Source organism: Giraffa tippelskirchi, chromosome 14 (assembly GCF_054371585.1).
Source record: "Giraffa tippelskirchi isolate mGirTip1 chromosome 14, T2T-mGirTip1v1.2.pri, whole genome shotgun sequence".
In the NCBI taxonomy this organism is placed as follows: Eukaryota; Metazoa; Chordata; class Mammalia; order Artiodactyla; family Giraffidae; genus Giraffa; species Giraffa tippelskirchi.
The window spans coordinates 16,768,303-16,790,703 of NC_137288.1; the positions used below are offsets into that span (position 1 = coordinate 16,768,303).

Genomic DNA, 22,401 nt, shown 5'->3' on the forward strand with positions numbered 1-22,401 from the left:
GTTTGATTTAAAGGGTTTTGTTAAATATCTCTAAATAATGTACAAAAGAAATAAAATGTGGAGGCAGAACTTCTTTTCGCCTTTTCATGGGGTTGTCAAGGCAAGAATACTGAAGTGGTTTGCCATTCCCTTCTGCAATACTTTGGTCACCTGATGCGAAGAAATGACTTATTGGAAAAGACCCTGATGCTGGGAAAGATTGAAGGAAGGAGGAGAAGGGGATGACAGAGGATGAGATGATTGGATGGCATCACCAACTCGATGAACATGAGTTTGAGCAAGCTCTGGGAGTTGGTGATGGTCAGGGAAGACTGGCATATTGCAGTCCATGGGGCTGCAAAGAGTTGGACACAATTGAGCAACTGAACTGAACTATTTAGAACATATTTGATTTTATCACAGGACACTTAGGTTGATACCTAAAAGAACTCTTTAATGCTCAGTTGTTATGTGTGTTTGATGATAGACGTTTCTACTGTCATGCCAAAATAACCTTTATAGCCAACAGTAGTTTGTTAACTAAATTTCATAGTTCAGTATTCTGTGTACTATAGAATATTAAGTTTTTTTCAAGCACAGCTCTTATTTCCATTGGTGGAATACCACACCTTGCCTGAATGAAATTATAAATTATGCCTTCATGAAAACCAATTTTAGACACACTGGTGCTAAAAGGCTTTGTAATTAAGTAAGAATATTATTTTTACCATAATGCTATTTCCCCCAAATTTGCATTTTTAGTATCACCACCAAAGCAAATAATTTTATATAGTGTTATTTTATCTAACTTTATAACATTCATAATAAGCTCACAGATTTCACTTTTAATAGAGTGAACTTAAATTTGGATTCTGAAAAGTGAATAGAAATATTGATATATCATTAAAAATAATAACTTTTCTATTTAAACCATCTAATTTAGAACTCTCATTTTATCTGAATAAAAAGTTCTAATTCTTAGAATGCTATTTAAAGATTCCTGAATTCCCTGGTGGTCCAGTGGCTAGGACTTGGCACTCCATGCTGCTCAGGTAAGCGGACTGAACACAGCATTGCCAGGGGTTGTGTGGTGCAGTCAAAAAAAGAAGAGAAGAAAATCAGTTCTTTTCATTCTTTTATGATTTATGCATGCTTTCTTTAATACAAAAATTATGGAATCACAGTGAATCGTAGAAGATTATTAAGAGAAAAAGGAAATATAATCCAGGCTGAAACTTTCTTGACTAAATCAATTTTGAGTAAAGCAGAATCAATCTGGTTATTGAGCATATCTACTCAGGAAAGTAGGAGTTATTTTCAAGCCTAAACAAACATCCTCAAACCAAACCAAATAATCAAATTATCTCATTTTTATTGATCCCTTTATTATTTAGTTGCATTAATTTTTTATCATTAGTGTAGTTGAACTCATTTAACGTTTTTCATTGGAATTAAACAAAATGATTACTTCACTGTTCTCCAGTTTGTCCAGATTCATTCATTTCATCTTTAAAAGGACACATATTTGTGGGTTATTATATATCCTCCCATTCTTCCTTATAAATAAGGAGTGAATAGTTCACCCACATTCTTATTTTAGTTAGATTTGAGATCTTCCTGGATTGCTTGGAATGAAATCTTAAATTCAAGGCATCACGGATCATTTTACAACTCTAGTCTTCATAAGTATCATCTTTAATAATACACTCAAATCTGACATCTGATGCCACTTAGAAAATGTAGGTGTCTTGCAAATAGATAACTTGTGACGTTGATAGACATATTTTACCTGGAAGTTTTGATTAGCTGTCAATTATTTCCTCAAAGGTAATATATTATCTGCCTCTTCATCGTTTTTGAAAATGTAATAGGCTTATAAGCATACTACCATATTGGGAGGAAATTGTTTTATTCGAAAACAAGACAAGAAAATCGTTTACTTGCCAATAGTTATATTATTTGAAGAACAGTTCTCGATCCTTTACTAACTGTGAATCTTTGTTTTATCACTTTCCTTGTTAGTTGTTAGGGGATCATGAGCATATTACTAGCACTGGGAACCCTGTTCCAGCACGTTCTTGCTTCTTTCAGGACTTCTGCAAACAAAACGTATCAGGCATTCGTAAGAGTCCACATGGAGAGATATTTTGTGGATTCAAAACTGATCTTTTTAACTTTGGGTTTGTCTCTTCTTTTTTTCCTCTGTTTTCCAAATTAATCAGACTTTCTGTAGTATTTCATGCTACATTTAAAATAAAACTGAAACAATTACATAATGTAAATTCAATCATTGTGATTGTTTGGCCTGCGGTACAGAAGGACGCATAGAGACATGATAGATGTTTGACTTAGGCAACAGGGTTTATCTGCCCAAACAATCTGTGTTCGTGATTTCTGCTGTGATGAGCATTAACTTGCAACGAGTGTGTCATGGGGGAGGGAGAGTCCTCTCCTGTGGATTACACCAAAGGGAGGAGAATGCGGGAAGTGAGAAAAGCTACAATCACTCGTGGAAATCATTTTTTTTTCTTATCTCATATTCAAATAAAAAAGTGCATCATACTGCTAGGATGTCAATTCCTCCTTACAACAAAATGACTTTCTGCTCAAGAGAAGAAATCACACCCACTGGGCTGTCAGGAGATGCTTGGTCTGTCAGTCAATACTCGGAGCATCTTTCAAAGGAAATGACCCTTTTCTAGTCTCTTAAATGAGGAAAATGTGTAGAATAGACATTGGCTATCAGCTGGCTCAGGTCCTCATTCAACAAATGCAGTGGGCTCTCCAGGGAGGCGTAGTCACTCCCTTGCGATCACACAGTTCATGGGGCAAAGAGACAGCTAAAACCTGCCTTGCCAAAGCTGGTTCCATCTCCACTATGTAGCCTCCCACCTGATCCTCCCCCTGAGAAAACCACACCATCACCGGTCACCTGGTCACAGTTTTATTAAAAGTCAACAATAATAGTGAATGATTTGGATTGCAAGCATACCCACCAACTGGAAATCAGGAGCTAAGCTCGCCTTGCAGAGAGCTGACCTAAGTCGTTCTGACACGCTCTGAGGGGATCTCGAGATAATATCACCACTGGGGAATGAAGGGAATCTGAGCTTGGCTTGTGCACTTTCACAAATGCATCTGCTTTACCACAAACATCCTTTGAAAAGAGAATCTCGGGCTTCGTTTTATTAGAAGAACTCTTTGAATTGACAGACACAGACAAACACCGAGATCTTTCAGCGTAGTTTCCCTTAAGACCATGACTGACCCAGGGAGTGTGTACCTTCTTCACCGTCTTGTTTATGAATATCGGGGTCGGGTTTACTGAGTGAATCATCCAGTTCGCCCACGAAAGCCGAGAACCAAACTCAAGTGTCAGACTGAAAGCCTTTCTTCCCGACACACCGTGCAGGGGTCTAGAGGAGGAGCAGGTTACTGCACAGGGAGGGGAAGGAAGAAGCAGTGAGTTATAAATACCAGGACGGTCTTAGGCTCCGGGCCCTGCTTTTAGAGGCTCTGCTTCCCCCCGTGAAGTCAGGTGCCTTCCCTCCTGTCCGGCTCCTGCTGCACAAACCTGCCTCTCCCACCTCTGTGGTCTGATCAGCACAGTCTGTCCTGCTTCCCAGAGATTTCCCCCCAAACTAGAAGTCATCTTCACCCACTATGTGACAAAGGTTTTTGTTTATGTTAATTATTACACACACAGAAAGTTTTCTAAAAATATGTGGCATTTGAAAAATGGTATGCAGACAACTCAGTTTTAATTTCCACTGAAAGGTGTTTTCATGTTGTTTCATAAGTGTGGTCTCGAAGTCCAGGGACACACTGGGCCTGTCCCTCACATACCCACCCTGATCCATGGGAGACCCCTCTGCACTCAGCCCACGGTCAGCTTGCTCGGTCGTGTCGCTAGTTAGGGCATGCTGAGTGGGAAGAAAATAACCCTCCGTGGAGAATATTCCCAAGTCTAAAATGATCCATGCTGAAAACTGTATCTGGGATGAAAAATAAATATATGAACCCAAGCTAAACTTGAATTCTAGACATATGAGATGGTGCTTGAAGGTAGACTCATTTTGCTTCATTTAGGAAATTCGAGCCATTCAGGACACTGAGATAATTTGGAGTTCACTTTTCTGTTTGAGCCATTTAACCATTCATGAGTAATTCCTGCATGGTTACTGGAGGCTGGTGATTACTGACTTAATTTACACCATTGGCCTCCAATGAAAGATATTTTTACCTCCCTTGGAAATGCTTCAGTTATAAGTCTGTGCATCTCTGAAAATTAATATAATCTGTAGCCATATTCTCTCTCTGTGTGTGCATGCTCAGTCGTGTCTGACCCTGCGACCTCATGGACTATAACCTGCCAGACTCCTCTGCCCATGGAATTCTCCAGGCAAGAAATACTGGACTGGCTTGCCATTTCCTTCTCCAATATTCCCTTTATGATACAGCAAATTAATTTTTCCAAATAATGCATGCATTTTGTTTTCTGGGAGAGTCTGTTGATGATCAATTACCTAGTGATGTAACTGGTTCACCAATTTTTGCTAAATCCGCCAGAAATGAAAAGATTCAGGTAAACTTTGGTTTGGCTCCATTATGTAAGTTCATTTCGCCTAAATGTTACTTTCCTGTATTTACACCCAGCTAGCAAAGATCTTAGGGTGTGGACTTTTCAGATTATTTTTTTGTAAGGCAGTGCTTTCCCTTTTCACTATAAAGTGTACCAAGAAAAAGAATAGAGATAAGACTGAAACAATCTATATGCCAAGCATGTAAAGTGAGGTCAAGAACTTGAATGCCAAGGCAATTCAGGCTAAAATGGCTAGAAGTCTTTTTTTTTCTGACAAGATATGTAAGCTCTGAGGCATAGAGATCGTTCTGGAAAATTTACCAATTTCTCCACCCAAACAAAATGTTTCCCCCTTTTGTTCTGGAGTGAACGTCTCCAAATGGTACCTAGCCTGAAGTTACTCTCCCAGGTGACTTATCTAAGAACCTCGACACCCCCAGGACAGGAAGAGGGGGTCGCTTTGCTCCCATTTTGTCGAGGAGCTCAGGGGGGCCCAGATGAACGGCCAGCCAGCTAAACCTCGTCAAGTTCCTCTGCTTGGCGTGCGGCAGTGTCTACATCACTCTGGACCCATCTCACTTGCATCCCTGAAGATGCAGAACAGCAAGGAGCTGTGTCCCTTTAAGCAAGCTGCACAGAAACTGTCCCCAGCCGCGTGGCTGCCACGGCAGACAGTGCTCGCTGCTGAGCCCTCGTTCCTGAAGAGCCCCCCTCAAGTCTGAGAGACGGGGAGCGGCGAAGCCTGGCTGTGCGTCCTCGCACCAACTGAAGGCATAATCACGAAGCTGGCGGATGGGATGCGGAAATATGCAGCCCTCGGAAATGGATTAAATGCACATACATTTTGTAATGAGTGACTGTAATGAAAGTCAAATGAATTATAATAAAATATGGAGTTTTAAAAAAGAAAACGGCTCACTGCATAATGTTGCTGGGGAAACATGGAACAGTTTTTCACTGCGTGCTATTGTCAAAGTAAATAACTACCCAAGACAAACTTACAAAGTGCTTTTAACTTTAATGTGATGCAGAGAGTCAGTCATTTAATTTGTTAATTAGTATTATGCCAGAAACTATCTATTCAATATGAAGCAAATATGTTTACAATCTTATCTGCCATCTGTTTAATAGATGGGAGAATACTTAGAGCTGGATTCTCAAAGAGGGTTGGTGAAAATTTGTTCCACAATTAGCGCAGCAGATTTTTTAATTCTGGAAGAATTTTGCGTGTGCGGGGAGCACCTCCACCAAGGAGACAGTACATCACGGCGCTGCTGCTGGAGATGGGCGGCTGCCTCTAATGGGCTTCGGCAGATGCTGTACAAATTTAACGAGAGGGGAAAATTTTTTAAAAGATACCTATGAAGGCTCTGATGTATCTACATAAATACAACAGCAGCTCGCAGAAGGTAGAACTGGCTTGGCCAAAAAGAATGTTAAGCCCAGATTTAGAGATGAGTAACGTCAGGCTCGGTCTGCGGATGACACATACTGCTTCTGTGGCCATTTTTCCAAGATTTCACCCAAGCAAACTTCCTCGAGCAGCACCCTTGGCACGAAGAGGCATTCTCAAGGCGCCTTTAAACGGCTGCTTAAGAATGCACTTTGAAGCATTATTTGAAAGAGATTTGGAACCAGAATTGGTGATAATCAGTGTCAGTGGGAATGTGGCTGCTTTCGCTCCGGGCGGAGAGCAGCCAGGCTCAGCCCCGGCCCCGCAGCCCTCAGCGAGCCCTGGACCGAGTCTGCTCACGTCTCCCCGCCAGGCCGCTTACTGACCTCGGCTCACGTTAATGCTCTTCGATGATTTCCTCCAACTCACATTGCACTATTCTTCCTCTTTCATTAAAGATCTGGGTTTTATGACTCCTATTTTTTTTTTCAAAGCATCAATTATCAGCCAAGTACACCTTCAAGAATTTGGCTAAATACGTCATTGAGCATTTGTACATGAACACAGCTCAGAATCATAGTTTGCTGACATGCCAGTACACCCTGCTTTTGCCAATACTGTGGATTATGGGCAAATCAAAACAAAAACCTGTATTATGACATGTGCTCCTAATTAACTCGCATCCTTACTGTTGTTTACCAGCACTGCTAAAATTGGTTCTCTGTTTTCAGCTCCTCTCTTAGTTTCAGAGAAAAGACAGTATCTGTTTCAAAAGCTCATCTTCCTGTGTTTTGGGGCTGTTCCTCTGGAATTCTCTGAAGATGTGCGATCCTTGTGAAAAGGATAACAAATATTATCTAGGAAGAAATCCTGATGGCGGTTGTGCACCCTAATTAATTTTTCTTTTCCATGGCAGTGTATTCCAGCCCCTTCCTTCAGACCGCCTCCCCCATGAAGAGGGTTCATGCTGTTGATAGGAGCACTCTGCAAGGAGCGAAACCTAATGAGGATTTGTGTCACGAGAAGCTGTTCCAACATTTACATCACTTTCCCTTCTCAACGCTTTTTTGGATTATTATGTGGAACTGACCTCGGGAGCTCTGGCCTTTGTGGGAGCCCACGCTCTGGGGCTCTGGTGTGTCTGTAGGTCAGCCATAGCCTGGCTGGTCCTGGTCAGCCATGGCCTGGCTGTTTGCTGTCCTTTCCTGCCAAGTCCTAATTTGCTCATAGGATGACCCTGGGCTGCAGAAGGTGTCACTGGGTCTGTAATCCTATTTTGACAAACTATAGTAGTCTCCCTAAATGTGTTTCTGCACCTCCTGAACCCCTGCATAATGATTTAATCCTGGAGACGTTTGAAGCATCAGCAGTGTAGATGCTGTTTGTGTAGACACATCACATACATGTGTGTTGCATCGGGCAGCTCTGCCGGCCAGGGACCCTATCTTTCAAGCCAGGATGAAGACTTTTGTATAAACACCTCCCCCATCCCGTCCCCCATGTCTTCCCTCCAAAAAGGCGTTTTTGGCTAACAAGGTTTGGCTGATCAGGTACCTGACTCCTCAGACCCTCTGCACACAATGCAGAAAGTCCGGCGGGGACATTACAGGCTCAAACCCGTTGTCACCTCCTCAAACTCAATTCAGCTGCTCCTCACAGTGTCTCAATAGTATCCTAGTAACCTCTTCTGTGAAGCTTCATCTGGTCTGTATTTGCAAACACGATTTAAAAAAAAAAAAAGGGCCTCGTATTCGGGGGGAAAAGTCTGTGTTAAATCTCTCCGCAGAACTGCCAGGAGAGGTACGGGCGCCTCTGCGGGCAAGTGTATTTGCCAACATGCCATATGGGAGTCATGGCTGGGACTTTTTTTTTTCTGGAATAATTAAATGTTGATGGCAGAGTTCAAATGGATCATTAAAATTCAAAAGTGTAAGAAACAGATTTTTTCTTATGTTGTTGAACGCTCCAGAGGGCCAAATAGCTAGCAGAAGTGAGGCGGGCTGCCGTCCTGTGATCAGCACGCGTCGGGATGGGGCTAATTTGATCATAATATAGTCATCTCTGAAGATTACAGCTATTCAATTAAATATTCTAATTAACCTGAAGTATTAGGCAAATGATACTAATTACAAATATTCTCCTGAGATTCACAGCAATGAAAACCCCACTTGCAACCGATACTTCTGGCCAATGTTTCGTAACACAATGTCCTATATCATAGGCTTTCAGAATATTAAAATGCAGTTAATTTGCCTAAACCTCATTTGTTTAATGGCATTAGCATTTTGTTTGAAATTGTAATAAACGTACATCCCGCTTTCAAGTAAAATTTAAAATGAGTGTACTCTTGGGGTAACTTAAGATTCCTGTTTACAGACCTCGCGTTTTATTCAGGGAGTGGAACAGTTTGAGTTTAACTTTCAGCCATTAAACATATTGAAATTGTTTAAAAATGCTAATAATTTGTCTTTTCAAATAAGAAAAAAAAAGGATATTTTGCAGTAAGACTTCCTGGCGTCGCCCATGTGACCAGGCTCCTGCTGCAAGGTCCCCGGTGGGTGAACCTCCCTTATTTCCAGGAGGAGAGCTGCTGGTGGTCTCGGGGAGGGGTCTGCAGGGTGGGCCCTGCCCTCTCCGTCTCCAGACCGCCCCCGCTCCTCCTTACATGACGCTTGCCCCCTGAGGTTGGAGGGTTTCTGCGTAGCCAGGCTTGGAATTGTAGCGCGCTGTCATCAGCGTGGGCTCTCACTCCCACTGTCAGCCCTTGTCGGAGGCCCTTCTTCACCCCCAACCCCCAGCGACACACCTCAGACCCCGCCTCGTCCAGAGCAGCAAGGCTCTCTGCGCCTTCAGGGACCTACAGCAGTCCTGGCTGCCCCAACGCGTGATGCCCACCCGTGAGGGGAGCTCCGCCAACATCTCTCGAAGCTTGAACCTTGTTGGTGGACCTGAGGCGTGTGTGCTGGTCTCCAGGCGGCGTCCCAGGGGCAGCGTGGGATTTGAGTATCTTTGTAGTCCTTCTGTACAGGAGGTAGAAGCAGAGCTGAGCCCTGGTGTCAGACTGATTTATGGCCTGTTCGTGTGTGCACTGTCGAGGCAGGAGGGACGGATCACATCATAAAGAGGGGACACAGTGGACATTGTTGCCCTGACTGTGCCTGGTGACCGGTTCACACGAACGGGGTGCTGGGGGTGGGAGAATAATCCTCCACTCCGGTGCTGAATCGCCCCCGTAGTAAGCTCAGGATTTACAGTAAAAGCAGAACAAAGCGGAGAAGAGGCCGACAGCCCTGAGTCCGCAGAGATGCCCGCGCTCTCGCTGGGGCCCAGCCTGCTGGGCTGATGTGGACCTTGGACCAGCTCCAGCGTTTACTCCGGGAAAAGAGAGCAAGATGATACCATCTCTATTTATGCTGGGACTTAATACAATCCAACATCCCCAGATACATCCTCTGGGGGAGGGGATATGCTAGAGTGATTTACCTTTATAAACACTGATGTCATGAAATCACCATGAAGCGCATTGATCTCTCAGAGTCAGAGGAAGTAAGGGAGGGGACTTTCCTTTCTATAAAGTGAGCAGAAGAGAAGAGCAAACACACGGGGTGCAGACGGTGCCCAGAGCTGGGCACACTTAGGGCAAACGCAGAGAGGATCCACTTCTCAAGGGGGGGTTTTCGGTGTTTGTGGTCACAGGGCACCTCGGTGGATCCTGGGTCAGCTTTCTCCATCCTAGAGTTTCATCCGGAGGAAGGGACCCAGGCTTCAGGGCAGCTGGACTTCACACACATAAGACGTTCACATTTCTAGGGGCTGACGTGTGCCCAGGGCTGCACTGTCTGTCCTCATGCAGGTCACAGCTGCTTGCACAGATCTTTATGCGACAGCTCCAGAGGACCATGCGCGCACGGGGCAGATGAGTTTGAGCACAAGATGATGCTGTCAAGGACGTACAGCAAGTGGTAGGAGCTGGTCTGGAGGGTTCCTGAAGGCACGCAGGCTTGGTGGTGACGGGGCTTGGGCAGCATTCCAGTAGTAATAGCTTTCTGTCCCAGCCACTAAGGAGCACGGCGCAGAGCAACACACAGTGTTTCAGTGAAACCTGCAATCTGCTTATCTTCCTAAAAGGAAAATTCTCTGCCCGTCACTGAAGCGGCAGCCCTAGCGTGAGCCGAGGAAGAGCTGCAAGTTTCTGTGGTTTTGAGTCCGGGTCTCTGCCGGCCTCTTCACAGCATGACGTCCAGGCCTGATGCCCAAGGCTCCTTACAGTGGCCACGGAGGGAGCAGTGGACAGCTCTCGGCCTGGAGGCCAAGATTAATGAAAAAAGAAAGAGATGCGCTCGAGGTAGAGGAATGACAGAAACAGACTGGACAGAGAAAGATAGGCAGTGAAAATCGACGAGAAATCTATAGGAAGTGAAATCTATGAAAGACAGAAAGCGGCACTCTCCTTCGAAAAGAGGCAAAACCTGAGAGGATCATCTGTGGAGGCGAGCACTCCCATTCTGGAAGGTTCTCATCTGGTGCCCCTCCCGAGCATGGGTCGCTAGTGTGAGTTCTGCATGAGGAAGGCCTGCTGGAACACAATTCCTGTTTCCACTGAACAATTTCTGTTCTGAGAGCTTTCATTCTCTCCTTTAAATAACTGGTGTGAACAATGCTACTCAGAGAGATCTAACAATGGTGAATTTTTGTTGGATCATATTTGTATATCTTTAAAAGAAAAAAGCTGTGTGTTGAGGTGTGGATAATGAGTCTCTATTCTTCCTGGTGAAAGAACAAGAGTTTACACTGGTAAACTCTGTACACCCTACACTGATGTGTATCTGTTCACTGATGTGGCTGCAGCCATTAAGGATGGACTAGAACTTGACTTTGGACGGGACATGATCTCATCCTGATGCAAGACTGTAGCAGAAGCGCCCCAGCCCCGGGGACCGAGGGGCTCTGAGACTCGGCCAAGGCCTCTCTGGAGCTGTTCCCCGAAGGTATCACCTTCTTGGAGGGGGCTCACTCCACCCCCAGCTCTCTGGACTCCAGGACCAGTGGGGCGGACGGCCCGGCTGTGCTTTTGTTGGGGACACTGGCCGGGCCTCCCAGGTCTGCATAGTGCCGAGTGGAGTGGGGGTCACTGCCGCTACACCTGAGAACTCGGAGAGCTAAGCTCTTGGGGGATGCTCTGCACCCCTGACGGCCAACTTCAGCCTCTGCCTACGGTTTTAGCAAAGCTGGCCATTCACGGGCAGTTAGCATGCTTCTGCATCTTCTTGTGTATGTGCATGTGTGTGTACATGTGTGTGTGCACGTGCGCTCGGGCACCTCCACACCTCTGATGGTGCAGGCGAGTGTAACTCACCCAGTCTCCCGACACACCTGCGTGGGGTTTCCTCGGACACCTGGCTGTGCCGAGGACCAGGAGTACGCGTGTATCTGCAGGTCATCAGGACACACTGAGGCACGACTGGCCACACAACTATCGCCAAGCATGGCAGCAACTCCACCCGGACCTTGGGGCTGGGAAAAGCAGGCAAGGGGGGAAGCTGTGAAGTAAACTATTTTGTGACATGTTTTTATGACATAATGATATTGATCTGAAAGACACTCACCCAGAACCACAACCTTTTCTACCCCAAGAAAAAGCCCTGAGCCGGTATAATCTTTTCAATCACTTGATATTCATAGTCTTACTCAAAGGTCTCTGAATATGTCATGTGTGTAATACTGATGCAGAATGTGGCCCGTGGTCGCTGCCAGCAATATGTTTCAATAAGGTAATTTTCCTGCTGCCTAGGAACATCAGCGGGGTGCAATCCGGAACTGAAACAGGGGATGACATCTTATTCACGCATGCATCTGGAGGACAAAACCATACTTTATTAAAGGAAAATGGGATTTCAGGATTGTTTTGACAAGCACTAAGAACACACCCCTTGGCTTACATACAGTATGACTGCAGACCTGGGGGTCTCTGCAGCCCTGGTGATACCACCTGCGTGGCCAGCAGGGCTCAGGAGGTGGGGGATGGTTCTGGAAGCCAGGGTAGCTGCAAAGCCAGGGAAGGAGACCTATGCACACAGCACATATTTTCATGTCCCTTTTTTTTAATTTTTTTGCTTGTTCTTGACATTCAGAATTGGTATCAGTTGTTGCTCTGTGGAAGGTACAGGTGACTGCTGACTCCTTTTAAAGTCGACCAAAGACAGTTGTTCCTTCCTTTGTATTTAGGGTCATCCCAATTCTCCCTGCGTAAGGGGAAAAAAGGAGCACATTCTTTGACCTTCTTAAATCAATTTAAGCGTTGAGATTTAAAATAAATACTGAAAATAATGTCAGATTTTAAAATACCAGCTGTGCTCAAACACTTGCCTCCCTCTAAATCACCTGCATTTATAGCTTTCTGTGTCTTTATGGCCCCTCTCAAAGCCTGCCAGGGATTTCAGGCCTCTGTCCCTGATTGTGATGACTGTTTTCCTAGATTTCTGCATCAAAATGGTCAAAACATTCACCATTTCACTCACTATGAGCAGCAGGAATTCCTGAAGTTAATCACCTTAACAAATGTGTCTGAAAAGAAGGCAATCTTGGAACTGAGCAGAAATAGGGGAGTCCACTGGAAGGGGCTGCATACCCACCTTCAGGCACACCCTTCTCTGGAGTTCTCAAGCCTGACATCGCCTAGACTGACAACACCCAGGTTTCCTCCCTTTAGAGAGAAAGCACCGATAATCCCTAGAGCACAAGTAAAAAAGAATATTAAAAATAAGATCGGCCAAATTAAGCATCAGAGAACATATTAACTAGCAAGGGAAAAGGATTATTAAAGAAAGCATCTTATTACAACCTTGGATTGCCCCCAAATGAAATGGTGCTTAAATGATCAGACTTGGATACTGCCTTATTCTCAGAAACCATCCTGTGATGTAGTCAATTTTGTGGGCCTGGAGAAGATGTATTAAAGAACAACTTTTCTATTTGTAAACTCAAATAAATCCCCAAGCCAAATGCCTTTGGTGGTGGTCTGTGTGAATTAAGCAGTTTGGGGGTAGTCATTTGCAGAAAAATTACAAAAGATCAGTTGTCAGTACAGTAATCAGTTGAAACCTCCCCAGCCCCTGGTGTTCTGAAACCTTGGTACTTCAAAGTACCAGGCAGTCTGCTGCTCTAGGTTATCTTAGAGCAGATGCATGTTTTCACATGATCTGTCGGCCAGCAGCAAATAACTAGACCACAGTAAGCCCCTACGTAGTGGAAAGCACAGCTGAAAGTAGGTAGTGTTTTAAATGCGAGTTATCAGCTGCCTTGGGGAAGCCTCTCAGGCCCTTTGATGGTAATTCAATTCCGCACCCACCACCGAGGGGCCTTTTGAAAGAAAGAGCAGGAACTCGGCACCGACTAGAACAGGCCCTGGGTGTTGAGATGGACTCTCCTCTGTGCCCCATTTGTTCATGCTTGTGACGGTTTACTCAGCAAACAATAAAAGCACATTGACTTCCACAGCCTTTATTCGAGGTCCCTGCAGTCTGCAAAGGAACACAAAAGAAAAGGAAGAAGAGCAAGAGGCAGTTTATGAGCTGAGGAGAGCCGCCCCAACAAGCAGGTCTCTCCAGCAGCCTGGCGAGTCCAGACAGGCCTGGTTCTGGTCTTGTTCTCACGACAGAGCGGAGAGCCCCGTAGGAAGACGGATCCTCTGTTGGAGATGCGGAAGTGAAGAATCTGCTTCCGGTGAACTGAACTTGACTTTAGTCATGCTGCTCTGCAGCTCTTGGCATTTCCTTCATTACAAAATGTATTCAACATATCAAGATATAGAATATGTAAACGAACGTATTCCCCATGGAATACAGAGGAGTAATATGAAAGATTAGCTTTGTCGTAGCTGTGCAACTGCACTGACGTTTTTGTGTGTAGGCTTTTTCTTATATAGAATTAAGCATATGTACTGACATGTCCCTTAGACGGGAAACCGTTTTTAGAAGAATGTTGAGACTGTGACCATCCCCTCACTAGTTTCAGCCCTGGTTTTCTGGTTCCTCCGAGATAATCTCTTATTCCTTACCAGCACTTAGCCTCCCTGGTGAGCTTACCCTGGTTCCTGCAGAGCACTTTTTCTGAGAGTCAGAACTTGAAGAGAAGGGCTTCAAAAAGATGTAAAGAGTTTTCCAAATGACCCAAGAGGATGGAGGAGGGGCTGGGAGGATGGACAGACCGGCCTTTCTGGGCTGCGGTGTCTCCTGGTGCTGGAAACACCTGCGCTCCAAGACAGAGGACGGCACTCGCAACCCAGAGCTTGTGTGTTCGGAGCCTCACTGCCTAGTTTGTTTGTTTGAGATGCAGAAACCAAGCTTCTGAGGGTGAGTTTGGGGCCATCTGAAGACCCAGTGCCTATCTAGTCAGTGCAGAGTTGATGCTCGACCGTCTCGTAAGCAGGAGAATTAAAGGATCCAGAAAAGCCCAAACGAATACATTCAAAGCCAGGTGGTCACACCAGCACACGTCCCCTAATACCAGCAGCAGCATCGGACACCCTTTTGTTTTGAGGGCACACAGGCTTCCAACAGGACGTGCGTGTTTAGACCTTGGCTAGGCTATTCCTAGACCGTATCTCAGCTGCACTGATTTAGCAGCTTCTGAGCTAATGCCTTCAGCAGAAACGCCAGGATCACTGTCTGCTTTCTCTGGCTGTAGAAACTACCCAGGGAAACCCGGCTGTGCTCATTGGGTGGGATGGGGGGAGGTCTTATTTTCTGAAGGACAATTTAATTCCTTGGTTGCAAGTCAGGAATAAATTCAAACCTAAAGAAAATTAATAGCCTAAAGAAAATAAGCACGCAAAGAGTATTTCTAAGCAAGGTTTTCTATTCTGGCTTTCATTTTGAAGCTTCAGGAAGCAGCGTCTAAAAAATGCTTTCTAGTGTCGCATTATTTTATCCCAACGCTTTCACCCCTCATCAGTTCTTAATCCAGAGGCTCATGTAGGGGAGTGTTCTGGCTCAGTTCACTAAGCTACTGACCAAGACTCCAGGGAAGCGGGTCTGCTGAGATGTTGCTGTTATTCCTGTGTGTCTCACTGGACAATTACTTATCGAATGAGTTCATGAGCACAGGAGGGACCATCCTGGGCAGAGCCCCATGGTGGGCCATCCTGCCAAGCTCTGGCAAGGGAGGAAGGAAGCTGCCTGACTAGGCTTGGGTGTTCTGAGGGGCTGTTTGTATCTTGAAGACCCTTGATAGAAATTCTAATCTCTTCCTGTCTCAGATCACTCCGCTGTAATCGAGTCGGGGGTGGTGGTTCTCTGAGCTCCAGGGATGCTCCAGTGAAGCTGTGGGAGTCGCCTGCATTTCCTCAGCTGTGTTTGTCTCTGCATTTTCTTCGTCCCCTGTAAACGGAACTGGGGAAGGTTTTCCTAATGTGTGGGACCCACTGGTGACACTCCAGACGGTGCCATTGTGTTTGGATATAAATTGTTCAGCAGGTCTGTGAATTTCTGAGTGTGTTTAGTAACTCGGACTTCTGTCTCTCTCTCTGCAAAATGGCACTTTTCCTAACCAGCGTCTTCCAAATGTTTCTGAAAAAGGCAGAGAGCACAGGGAGTGTTCTACAAGGACCTCAGTGGTTCTAGGGTCCTGACCCAGAAGATCTGTTTCTGCTCCACTGACCCAGCCCGGCAGAGGGTCCAGGCTCCCTGAGCTTGCCCCTTCTCTTCTAAAGCATGACAGGGTGTCCGGAGTAATTGCAGAGACTCAGATGGAAAGCTCTATGACCTGTGAGGTTTCCAGACTTCAGTTTCTAGAGTTTACTGGGCCGTTCCACCAGGCAGCTCTCCAGGAGGTTACAGGACAACCTTGCCTGTTTTGTTCACTTTCCAGAAGTAAATGGACTCATCCTCCCCACTCCTCAGGCTCTGTCTTTGGAATTGCCCAGAAAAGCTTCCTTCTCTGCACCCCTCCATCCTGTTGGGCACTATGTTCTGTGAGTTGTCCCTTCCTCTGCCTCCCAGACGTTCATGCCCGTGTCCTAACTTCTCCAGGTCAGTGCCCTCCACTCCCCAGGTCAGACCTGAGAAAACTGAGGTCAAATATATCGCGGGATGCAATGCACCCAAGGTCTCCGAGGAGAGACGCTCAAGCCAGGCCATGGCCCCAGGCCGGCAGGTGGAAGAGCACCTGTTTTTCTCCATCCTCTCCAAGCACCCAGCTGCTCAAAACCCTTCAAAGATTTTCCATTCATAAACAAAAAAATCCCAAACTGCTGAATCTGCTGCTCAAAGTCCTCTTCACGTGACTTGTCTCAGCATCATTCTAGCTACCCTCTCCATTCACCTCCCCATGAGACACGGGCACACACACACACACACACACGTGAGCTGGACATATACACATGCACACCTGCCCAGGTGCACACACACACACATACACACACCTTAGTCCTCCCTGGGATCAGGCTGCATAGCCCAGGTTCTCCCAGGACACCTCAGGCAGGATTTCCTTCTGTTATGGCTGAATAATATTCCACTGCAATACCGACCAAGGGGTCATTGAAAGGCCCTCGGAGACCAAAGAGAGACCACTTGTGGGGTCTGTTTTATGACATACATTGATGAGCTCATTCACACTGCACACTAGATTACTGTTATGTCTGGAATAATTTACATTTTATATATTTTAAGTTTTTAAAGAAGAAAGCTCTTACAAAAACCAAAATACTAGAAATGGTTAATTTCAACTGAGAATACACATGCTTGAACTGCGTTTTGAATGGACTAAATTGAGAATGGAAATTCGCGGCGAGAGCATTACCTTCCACCGGACCTGGAGTTGTCAGAACATCAGCCACGTCCCAGAGGGCAACGCCCCTCAGCCCTTCCCACCGCCTGCTTGAGGTCGGATATCCAAGAAGGTCAAAGGAGAAAGGGCAGAACTTCATGTGGGCAGATGCTCCGAGAAGGACGCTCTCCACTGGATTCTGCTGATTCCTGCTGGTTTTGTACTGAGAATGACACCATGGCTCCCACCGTGAAGTCAATCTATGCAAATTTCAGCCAGACTCGGCCTATAAAACAGATTTGCTAATTGATAATGAGCCGTACTGTTTTCAAAGCAGTGTTAAGTACATGAACCCTTTTGATGTGATTTACGTACTCCTGGAATTAAATTGTGACTTAATGCACAATAATCAAGACTGCTCATAAACACCAGTTTTGTAAGGTAAACACTTTTTTCCCATGTATTTATTTTTAAAATATAAACATATCTGTTTGTATTTCCTTGGAAGTGAAAATGTTAGTTGTGCAGTCATGTCTGACTCTGTGACCCCGTGTAGCCAGCCAGGCTCCTCTGTCCACGGGGTTCTCCTGGCAAGAATACTGGAGTGAGTTGCCGCGCCCTTCTCCACGGGATCTTCCCGACCCAGGAATCGAACCTGGGTCTCCCACACTACAGGCAGATTCTTTGCTGACTGAGCCACCAGGGAAGCCCTGTGTTTCCTTAAGTGGATGACAGGAGACACAGGACAAACCAGATAGTGTGCGTCAACAATACCAGGGTATTTGTCTGGCCTTATTTGCTGAGAGTTCCACATACATTCCCATGAGCCCTGATGGGCTTTTTTCTTTTTTAAATCTCACTTTAAAAATGAGGGCGCTGTCTGGGAGCGAGTAGGACTATCTGTCTCACACAAAAGCCCACACTCTTCCCATTATTGTAAAGTGTCTTTTAAGTTGTTTATTTAGCCAATAGCCTCTCTACTCATTAGGAATTCTTAGCATATCAAGATGTTTTTTATTCAATTTGGCAGTGATATATAATGCTTATGTTTACTCTCCTGTTCTGAAGGCAAATTGCATCTTCTTTAAACAGAGTTTTGATGTGCAAATGCTCGTGATGGATATGGTTAAAAAAAAATAAACTAGGAAGACCTCGTGTACTAGGCTTAGCGTACTGATGTGCTGGTCATTTACCAGCAGAGGCTGGTTGGTTGTTATGTCCTGCCCGCACAAACGCAGATGCAGCCAGAGATACCACAGAGCCACAGTCACCAGGAGGCGAGGCCCGGCTACGTGGGAAGGATTCCTCTATGAATTTTCCTGGACAGCACACAGAGAGACAGCCTTCCTCCACCACCAGGGGTGAGGGCAGCTGGTGGGTGTTCACAGACGGCTTTGGTCGGCTAGGGAAGTTCTTCCAGCATGAGTTAGTGTTGCATTCTGTCAATTAATATTTCTGGTTTTCTTTATTTTTTAAGTTTTTATTTCCTATTGGAAAGTGAAAGTCGCTCAGTTGGGTCTGACTGCAACCGCATGGTCTACACAGTCCATGGGATTCTCCGGGCCAGAATGCTGGAGTGGCTTCCAGCATTCCCTTCCCAACCCAGGGATCGAACTCAGGTCTCCTTCATTGCAGGTGGATTCTTTACCAGCTGAGCCACAGGGGAGGAGCATAGCGGATTAACAATGTTTGGATCATGTCAGGTGGACAGCACAGGGACTCAGCCATACACATACATGTCCCGTTCTCCCCCAAACTCCCCTCCCATCCAGGCTGCATGAGCAAGTCCCACGTGCTGTACAGTAGGTCCTTGCTTGTTGATATTGTTGAACTTAAGTTTCTGAGATTTTATTTAAAAATTTTACAACTGTAGCAATATGTAGAAGAAAAAAATAGAAGATTTACAGCTGTATTCATGATGAATACTGATCTGTAGTTTCCTCATCATATTTTTGTCTGGTTTTGGTTTCTGGGTAATGCTGACTTTAGCTAATGAGTACAAATATGTTCCTTCCTCTTCAATTTTCTGAAAGAATTTGTCTAAAATTGATATTATTTATTTCTTAAATGTTTGGTAGAATTCATTAGTGAATTCCTCTGAGCCTGGAATTTTTCTATGGAGAAGATTATGAACTATAATTTAATTTTAAATAGATATAGAACTATTCAGATTGTGCACTCTATTTTTTTTTCCTTGCATGAAGTGTATGTCTTGCAAGAAGTTTGTCTATTTATCTCAGTTATCAAACTGATTGGTCAGGTTATTCATAATATTTCCTCTATTTGGTAACTAGAAACTGTAGCTGTGTCACCCCTATCAGTTATGGTTCTGATTATCTGGGCCTTTCTCTTTTTTCCCAATTAATCTGTGTGTAGATTTAGCAATTTTAATGATCTTCTCAAAGAAACAGGCTTTAGTTCCTTTGACTTTTTGTTTTTCTGGTTCTAACATTATTTTTCATATTGTTCTTGATTAATTATATTATTTTGTTGATTTCATATTTTGTTTTCATCTCAGATCAAAATATTTTCTATTTTTTTCTTTTGATTTATTCTTTGACCTGTGTGTTATTTAGAAGTGTTATTTAATTTCCAAACATTTCAGCATTTTCCAGATATCATTATATCACTGATATATAAATTAACTATATGTGGTCAAAGAAAATATTTTGTATCATTTAAATTTAATTGAATTAATTTTAAAATTAATTTGAATTGTTAAGATTTGTTTGATAGGCCAGAAAATGATATGCACAAAAGAACAATATGCATTTTCCTACTTTGGGGGGCATGTTCCATAAATGTCCATTAAATCTCATTGGCTGATGATGCTGTTTGTTTTGTTGATGGATTAGTTTCTGCTTAGTTGAGAGAGGAGTGTTGAAGCCCCAGCTACAATTGTGAATTTACCTATTTCTCATTGGAATTCTATCAGTTTTTGGTTCAAGTATTTTAAAGCTCTATTTTATTTGTATAAACCATTAGGATTTTTATGTATGTCTTCTTGGAGAATTGACCCCAACACCATTATATAAGATCCTTTTTTAGCCCTTGTAATATTCTTGTTCTGAAATGTACTTTGCCTGGTATTAGTACAGCTATTCCAGATTTTTTTTTATTAGTGTTGTGTGGTGTATAATTGCCAATCCTTTTATTTTTAACCTATCTTTGCCTTTATATTAGATTTCTTATAGATAGCATAAAACGGGGTTTTGCTTTATATCCAATGTGATGTGTTCTCTATTAATTGATACATTTAGACCGCTTTAATTTACCATAGTTATTGATACAGCCGGATCAAATCTACCATCTTGCTGGTGTTTCTATTTGGTTCATCTGATCTTTGTTTCCTTTTTCCCTTTGATTCTGTTTTTATTTGGGTTAATTCAATATTTGCTATCATTCCATTTTATCTTCATTATGAGTTTATCCCTGTGTATAGCTCACCTTACACTGTTGTGATTATTTGCTCTAGTGTTTACATTAAACATCGCTCGTTAATTAGAATCTACCTTCAGTAACATGTTACTGCCTGGCACGTAATGTGTGGATGTGGCCACGCCACCCAGCTGACTCTTGCCATCAATCATTTATGCTTTTTAAAATTACTTCACTTTTGCCTGTGGTACAAATGCATGCTCTTTATTGCTACTGCGTTTGCCTCCCCAGTAGCTTAAAGCTTTTATCAGTGGAGCAGGGGGCTGACAGGGCCCTGGCCGCCCTGTGTGCCTTTCCCAAAGGGAATGAAGGTCTCCTCTCCCGGACATGTGTCCTCAGGGGTGCCCCGTCATCTCCCGGGCCCATTGTGAGCACGTGGAGGAGAGTCTGTGGACAGACGTGAGGGCCTTTCTGTCCGGGCCCCATGCCCTGTATTCTCCCACCAGCCAACACTCAGAAACGTTCCTGAATCCTTCTCGCCCACGTCGCTCCATCAGCCCAGGCCTGTAGCCGAGTGCGTCTGCCTTTCCTTCTCTGGATATCCAGTTGACTGACTGCGTTATGACATTAGCTCTTCCAGATTCCAAGTAAAAGTTGCAAGTTCACATATCTTCCAGCTGTGCTCTTGCAGGAATGGGAGTGATACGCTCTGCATATCGTATTGTCCCCCAAGATCATCACCTCCTTTCAGGCCACAGTAAAGTTTCCAAGTAAAAAAGGGACATTCTGGCACCTTTGGGCCAAGAACTTCTCTTCCTAGGAGAAAGGCCACCCTCCCTGTACCAGAGGACTGAACGTTTGGCTTCACTATATAGTCCTGGAAATGCCACGATGTTCTTAGCAGGGTCTTAACTCCCCAGGATGGCAGGAACCCAGGAACAGAATGCTGTAGGGGCAGCAGGTAGTTGGGGCCCTGGCAGGGGTCGTACTGGAGAAGGACCTACAGCCTCGATGCCTGTGAGCCTGCGGTGGATGGGGAAGGGGCTGGCGACCAGGGGCGGTACATGCAGGCAGACTCCACCGACTTCCATGGGAGACTGCAGATGTGGAATTTACTAATAAATAAATGCCCCTTGCCCCTTCAACAGTTCTGTCTACTTTCGCCAGTGCTGCGAAGTGCCTAGAATAACAGTCCAGTGGGGGGTCTTGAAGACACTCCCGGGCCTCCCCACCTTTCTGCTGACACCTCTCCGGCTTTCTGATTCCCTGGGGAATTCTTAACAGGAGTTTTCAAAGAAAAGCACTTATTTTCTCTTATCCAAATCATATGAGCAATAGCATTGAGAAGTAGAGAAGCCAAGAGAACAGAGGAGGACTGAGAAATGTCTGGGGAACAGGGTCTGTTTTTGTGGGTCCAAGAGTCTCTGGTCACTCGTCTATTTTCTCCTAAGGACCGGGGTATCCAGGTGAGGTCTGTGTGTGGACCTGAGTCAGAACTACCACCAGATGGATCGCTGAAGCTAACATCTCATGACAGAGCTCTCAGGTGCTTCCATCTCCACCGGATATTAAGAATGAGAGGCACCCTTGGAATTAAGATCCCATCTCTGCTTTGTTCTTCATCTCTGCTGGAGGGCTTTTCCCCACACACTTGTGTTTTATTGGCAACTTATTGCACCCAGTGGAAGATGCTCTGGCCTCAGCAACAGTGCTGTGATGTACAAACAAAATGCATTTAATTTGACTCAGTGTATTACAAGCATTATAATCCCCCTTTGACTTGACCATGATCGACTAATCTCATCTGTTCAGAGGGATAAGCCTGTCTCAGCCGTGATGACAGGCTTAGAGAATGGCAGAAATTAGGGCATTCTTAGAGATTATAAACTGTAACAGCAGATAAGGGCTCTGAATAGGGAAAGGTCTACAGGTGGTTCCTTGTGGAAATGCTCTGGAGGGGGTGGGGGGAGCACGAGGCACGTGGCGTCATGTGCGGCCCAGACACCACATGGGTGGCCCCCCGAGACCAGGGCGGGCAGGGATGAGGCCAGGATGCTTCCCAGGCTCGCAGCCCGTTCCGGGGAAGGACTAGGAATAAGAGTCCCACGAGGGACCACCCATCCAATGCCACCCAAATTGTTTAGGAAACTCTTTATGTAACAGTTGTAGGGAAAGAAATTCTGCCTCCTTCTAACAGAAACAGGATGGGGGCTTTGTCAGAGCGGCAAGGCTGGTCTGAGGGGAGACAGACAGGAAGAGCATGGCTGGGATCAGGCAGGGAGATGGAGCCAGTTGTCGCTATTGT

At 44.9% G+C, this 22,401-nt stretch overlaps 1 long non-coding RNA gene across 1 annotated transcript in view; it reads left to right on the plus strand.

Moving 5' to 3' along the window:
* LOC145534326 (uncharacterized) overlaps positions 1-8,407 on the plus strand; it is a 24,098-nt gene extending 15,691 nt beyond the window's left edge. The window contains exon 2 of the long non-coding RNA XR_014074468.1: positions 6,871-8,407. This is a non-coding gene — a long non-coding RNA (uncharacterized LOC145534326). The remainder of the gene's footprint in view (positions 1-6,870) is intronic.
* Positions 8,408-22,401: the final 13,994 nt, after the last annotated feature.